Consider the following 6129-nt stretch of genomic DNA (forward strand, 5'->3'; position numbering starts at 1 on the left):
TATCAAAGAGTCGATCACTGCAGCTCAATTGGCGGAACTCTATACCTCTCGTATTGTCTCTCTGCACGGTATTCCTCAAGTGATCTCTTCAGACCGTGGCAGCATCTTTACATCCAAGTTTTGGGATTCTTTTCAGAAGGCCATGGGCACCAACATCCGCTTCAGCACAGCTTTCCATCCTCAAACTAGCGGTCAAGTCGAGCGTGTCAACCAGATTCTTGAAGATATGCTCAAGGCTTGTGTGATCTCCTTCGGCATGAAGTGGGAGGATTGTCTTCCTTATGCTGAATTCTCCTACAACAACAGTTTTCAAGCAAGTTCGGGCAAGGCCCCATTTGAAATTCTGTATGGCAGGAAGTGCCGTACCCCTCTCAACTGGTCTAAAACCGGTCAACGTCAGCTTTTGGGTAATGACTTAATCACAGAGGCAGAGGAAATGTGCAAAGTCATTCGTGATAACCCCAAAGCAGCCCAATCCCGTCAGAAGAGCCACTATGATAGTAAGCACCGTGATTTGGCTTTCGAGATCGGAGATCATGTTTACCTCCGCGTCTCTCCTATGAAAGGTACTCGTCGCTTCGGTATCAAAGGGAAGCTTGCCCCCAGATACGTGGTACCTTTCAAGATTGTCAACAAGAGAGGCGACCTTGCCTATCAACTCGAGCTTCCTTCAAACTTTGCAAATGTTCATGACGTGTTCCATGTCTCTCAGCTCCGAAAGTGCTTCAAGACTCCTGACCGCACAGTCAACTTCGAGGACATTGAGCTCCAAGAAGATCTCTCTTATCGTGAGCACCCAGTTGCTATTCTTGAAGAGATTGAACGCAAGACTTGCAACAAGTCAATCAAATTTCTCAAAGTCAAGTGGTCACACCATTCCGACCGTGAAGCTACCTGGGAACGTGAGGATCACCTCCATTCTGAGTACCCGGCGTTCTTTCAGTCCTAGATCTTGGGACGAGATCCTTTCGTAGTGGTGGAGTGTTGTAACACCCCGGATGTAACTTTCCAATTTGTACTCCAACTCTTGCCATTTTCGGCGTTAAGTTATTTTATTTTATCGGGTTCGGGTTTTTGTCTCTGTGTGTTGTTGTCGTTGTCATGCATCTCATATCATGTCATCATGTGCATTGCATTTGCATACGTGTTCGTCTCATGCATTCGAGCATTTTCCCCGTTGTCCGTTTTGCATTCCGGCGCTTCGTTCTCCTCCGGTGGTCATTTCTAACTTTCTTTCGTGTGTGGAGATTAAACATTTCTGGATTGGACCAAGACTTGTCAAGCGGCCTTGGTTTACTACCGGTAGACCGCCTGTCAAGTTTCGTATCATTTGGACTTCGTTTGATACTCCAACGGTTAACCGAGGGACCGAAAAGGCCTCGTGTGTGTTGCAGCCCAACACCCCTCCAATTTGGCCCAAAACCCACCTAAGCATTCTTCATCATCTAGAGCGTTCGATCACGATCGCGTGGCCGAAAACCGCACCTCATTTGGACTCTCCTAACTCCCTCTACCTATATATTTAGCCTCCTCCCCAAAAATCCGGACGAAACCCTAGATCCACTCATCCTCGCACGCGCCGGACAAAATTCCCGCCGACGGACATTGTCCGGTCCGCATCACCGCCGCCACGTGGCACTCCGCCGTTCGCCGCCGCCGGATCCAGCCGCACCGGCCAGCAGGCCCGCGCGGGGCCCTCCCCGGCCCGCGCGCCGCCGCTGCCCTTCTCCTCCTCCCGCACCGCTCGCCGGCCCCGCCGCCTCCTTCGAGCAGTCGCCGGCCGCCGCGCCTCCCCGCCACCTCCCCGCCACCTCCGCCCGGCCGCCGCCTCGACCGCACCGCCCCGGCAGCTCCGGTGGCCGCACCGCCCGGCCGCCGACGCCGCCTTCCGCCGCCGCCTCGCCGTCCTCTCCCGGGCCAGCAAGCCCTCCGGCCATCTCCCTCCTCCGGCGAGCTCGATCCGGCGATCCTCGTTTTCCGCGCTCGGCCGATCTAGATCTAAGTCCTCGGGTTGACTTTTCCCTCAGAAACCCTAGCTCATGTTGCATACTTTGACCTGCCGTAACTTTGTATCAGTAGCTCCGATTCATGCATATAGCATATCAAAATGTTCATCTCAAAGAGTACATCATTTCATTCCATTGCATCATTTGTATTTGAATTCATCTTGATGCCTGAAATGCTGTTAGAAGAGGGCTACATGAGATAATTGTCAGATCTGCTACTCCATTTAGGTTTTTGTCTTTTTTGCCATGATTATTGTGTGCATGATATGCCCTGATGCTCTACATATGTTTTGTTAAGGGTTTTGTCATCTTTCCAGAGGTGCAACCCATGTATTTTTGTGATGTGTGTGGTGACTAGCACAAGCTTGCAAAGTGGTGCACTTGTTAATTCTGTTTTCAGGGACTTAGAAATTCCACTAAGTCCTTGAGCTTCTTATCTCATATGGCCATATGTTCATGTTGTTTCCTAGTGATCCGTGCCTCTTTTGAGGATGATCAGTAAGGGAGTTTTATTAATCTTGTAGTGCTCTATCCAACCATGCCTTTGTCTGCAATTATGGATCACCCTAGATTGAGTCAATCGAGCTCTACTTTTGCTACTTTGTGAATCTGGGAAGATTGTCAACTTGTTTGCAATTTTGCCGATGATGTTGTAGTTGATCCGTGCGTGCTATGCTATTGTTCTTGCCATGTCTAGCTTGCATTTTGTTCCTTCTTGATGGGTGTATGCTTATCTTATCATGACTTGCACCGTAGTGAGTGCATCGAGCTCGTAAGCATGCCCACTTGATATCTGTTTTCAGCATGTGCCAGTTTTCACTAAGTCTGAAAACTGATTATGTTTTTGCTATGTTTACATGCTTGTTAGTATATTTTCTGATCCCTTCTGGCTCAAGGTCACTAAGGTACTTTTGTTAAGCTATTTGAGTAGCTCCATGCCATGTTTTACTTTGCCATGTTCAGATCCTATAGCATGTAGTTTTGTTGCTCCGAAGAGTGCTACCTGATCTGAAATTCCAGACAAGTGTTAATTTCACTAAGTCTGAGATCTGTTTGCCATATGCATTTTTGCCATGCTTGTTTGAACCTGTTAATGGATGAATTGGTCGTAGATCAGTGCTAGAATTTTGTTAAGCATCTTGTATGCATCCCTGCCATGTATTTTGTTGTCATGTTTGGGTGCTTTAGCATGTTCATCTCTTTGCATTTAGGTGTCTACTTACTGTAAATCGCAGACCGGTGTCATATTTGAATCGCTTGCCATTTCCAAACCGTAACTCCGATTCCGATGATCTTTATATCGTTTTCAAGCGATTTTGTCTCATCTTTCCATTGGCACACTTGGATTTCCAAGATGTGGCCAGGTTCTTGCATTTCCTGTCATATCTTGCATTTTGCATCCCGCATCGCACCCCGCATAGCATATCATCATTGCATCATATTGCTTGATCCTTGCACGTGGTTGATTGTGTCCTTGTTGCTCGTTTGTCTTGTTTGGGTAGAGCCGGGAGACGAGTTCACTAACGAGGATCCCGTTGAGTTTTCTTTCGAGGATCCAGTCTACTCTAACAACTGTGTAGGCAAGATGATCATACCCTCGAAATCTCTACTATCTTTGCTATGCTAGTATGCTCGCTCTTTTGCTATGCCATTGCTACGATGCCTACCACTTTCTTTCAAGCCTCCCAAATTGCCATGACAAACCTCTAACCCACCATGTCCTAGCAAACCGTTGATTGGCTATGTTACCGCTTTGCTCAGCCCCTCTTATAGCGTTGCTAGTTGCAGGTGAAGATTGAAGGCCGTTCCATGTTGGAACATTTATTTACTTGTTGGGATATCATTATATTGCTATGTTATCTTAATGCATCTATATACTTGGTAAAGGGTGGAAGGCTCGGCCTCTCGCCTAGTGTTTTGTTCCACTCTTGCCGCCCTAGTTTCCGTCATATCGGTGTTATGTTCCCGGATTTTGCGTTCCTTACACGGTTGGGTTATAATGGGAACCCCTTGACAGTCCGCCTTGAATAAAACTCCTTCAGCAATGCCCAACCTTGATTTTACCATTCGCCACCTAGCCTTTTCCCTTGGGTTTCGCGGACTCAAGGGTCATCTTATTTTAAACCCCCCGGGCCAGTGCTCCCCTGAGCGTTGGTCCAACCTAGAGCACCGTGCGGGGCCGTCCCTTGGCAACTTGGGTTACGTTGGCTCCCGTACGCTTAGCTTATCCGGTGTGCCCTGAGAACGAGATATGTGCAGCTCCTATCGGGATTTGTCGGCACAGAGGGTGGTGTTCCTGGACTTGTTTTACCATTGTGGGAGTTGTCTTGAAGTACCGAGATCCCGAGTCTGATCGGAACGTCTTGGGAGGAGGTCTATTCCTTTGCTGACCGTGAGAGCTTGTCATGGGCTAAGTTGGGACTCCCCTGTAGGGATTTGAACTTTCGAAAGCCGTGCCCGCGGTTATGGGCAGATGGGAATTTGTTAATGTCCGGTTGTAGATAACTTGAACCTTAACTTAATTAAAATGAATCAACTGAGTGTGTTACCGTGATGGCCTCTTCTCGGCGGAGTCCGGGAAGTGGACACGGTGTTGGAGTAATGTTTGCGCAGGTTGCTCTCTAGTTTCTCGCTCGCGCTTTGCCCCCTCTTCTCGCTCTCTTTTGCGATTTAGTTAGCCACCATATATGCTAGTCGCTTGCTGCAGCTCCACATATATTTTACCTTGCCTTACCTATAAGCTTAAATAGTCTTGATCGCGAGGGTGCGAGATTGCTGAGTCCCTGTGGCTCACAGATTACTATTACACCAGATGCAGGGCCTGATGATTCCGCTCCAGGTGACGCTTATGAGCTCAAGTGGGAGTTCGATGAGGACTCTCAACGTTACTATGTTTCCTTTCCCGATGATCAGTAGTGGTTTCCAGTTGGGGGTGATTGGGACCGTGTCGCTTGTTGGGTTATCTTTTATTTTGGCACCGTAGTCGGGCCATGAGTGTTTGGATGATGTAATGTTATTTATTTATTTGTTTGACATGGCGAGTGTAAGCCAACTATGTTATCTCCCCTTTATTATTTATATTACATGGGATGTTGTGAAGATTGCCTAACTTGCGACATATGCCTTCAATGCGATTATGCCTCTAAGTCGTGCCTCGACACGTGGGAGATATAGTCGCATCAAGGGTGTTACACATTGATAACCCACAAGTATAGGGGATCGCAACAGTTTTCGAGGGTAGAGTATTCAACCCAAATTTATTGATTCGACACAAGGGGAGCCAAAGAATATTCTCAAGTATTAGCAGCTGAGTTGTCAATTCAACCACACCTGGAAACTTAATATCTGCAGCAAAGTGTTTAGTAGCAAAGTAATATGATAGTAGTGGTAACAATAGCAAAAGTAACGGTAGCAAAAGTAATATTTTTGGTGTTTTGTAGTGATGGTAATAATAGCAACGGAAAAGTAAATAAGCGAAGAACAATATATGGAAAGCTCGTAGGCAATGGATCGGTGATGGAGAATTATGCCGGATGTGGTTCATCATGTAACACTCATAACATAGGGTGACACAGAACTACCTCCAATTCATCAATGTAATGTAGGCATGTATTCCGAATATAGTCATACGTGCTTATGGAAAAGAACTTGCATGACATATTTTGTCCTACCCTTCCGTGGCAGCGGGGTACTAGTGGAAACTAAGGGATATTAAGGCCTCCTTTTAATAGAGTACCGGACCAAAGCATTAACACATAGTGAATACATGAACTCCTCAAACTACGGTCATCACCGGGAGTGGTCCCGATTATTGTCACTTCGGGGATGCCGGATCATAACACATAGTAGGTGACTATAGACTTGCAAGATAGGATCAAGAACTCACATATATTCATGAAAACATAATAGGTTCAGATCTAAAATCATGGCACTCGGGCCCTAGTGACAAGCATTAAGCATAGCAAAGTCATAGCAACATCAATCTCAGAAGATAGTGGATACTAGGGATCAAACCCTAACAAAACTAACTCGATTACATGATAAATCTCATCCAACCCATCACCATCCACCAAGCCTACGATGGAATTACTCATGCACGGCGGTGAGCATCATGAAATTGGTG

This window comes from Triticum urartu, chromosome 2A, assembly GCF_056163025.1.
Source record: "Triticum urartu cultivar PI428250 chromosome 2A, HENAU_Tu73, whole genome shotgun sequence".
Classification (NCBI taxonomy): Eukaryota; Viridiplantae; Streptophyta; class Magnoliopsida; order Poales; family Poaceae; genus Triticum; species Triticum urartu.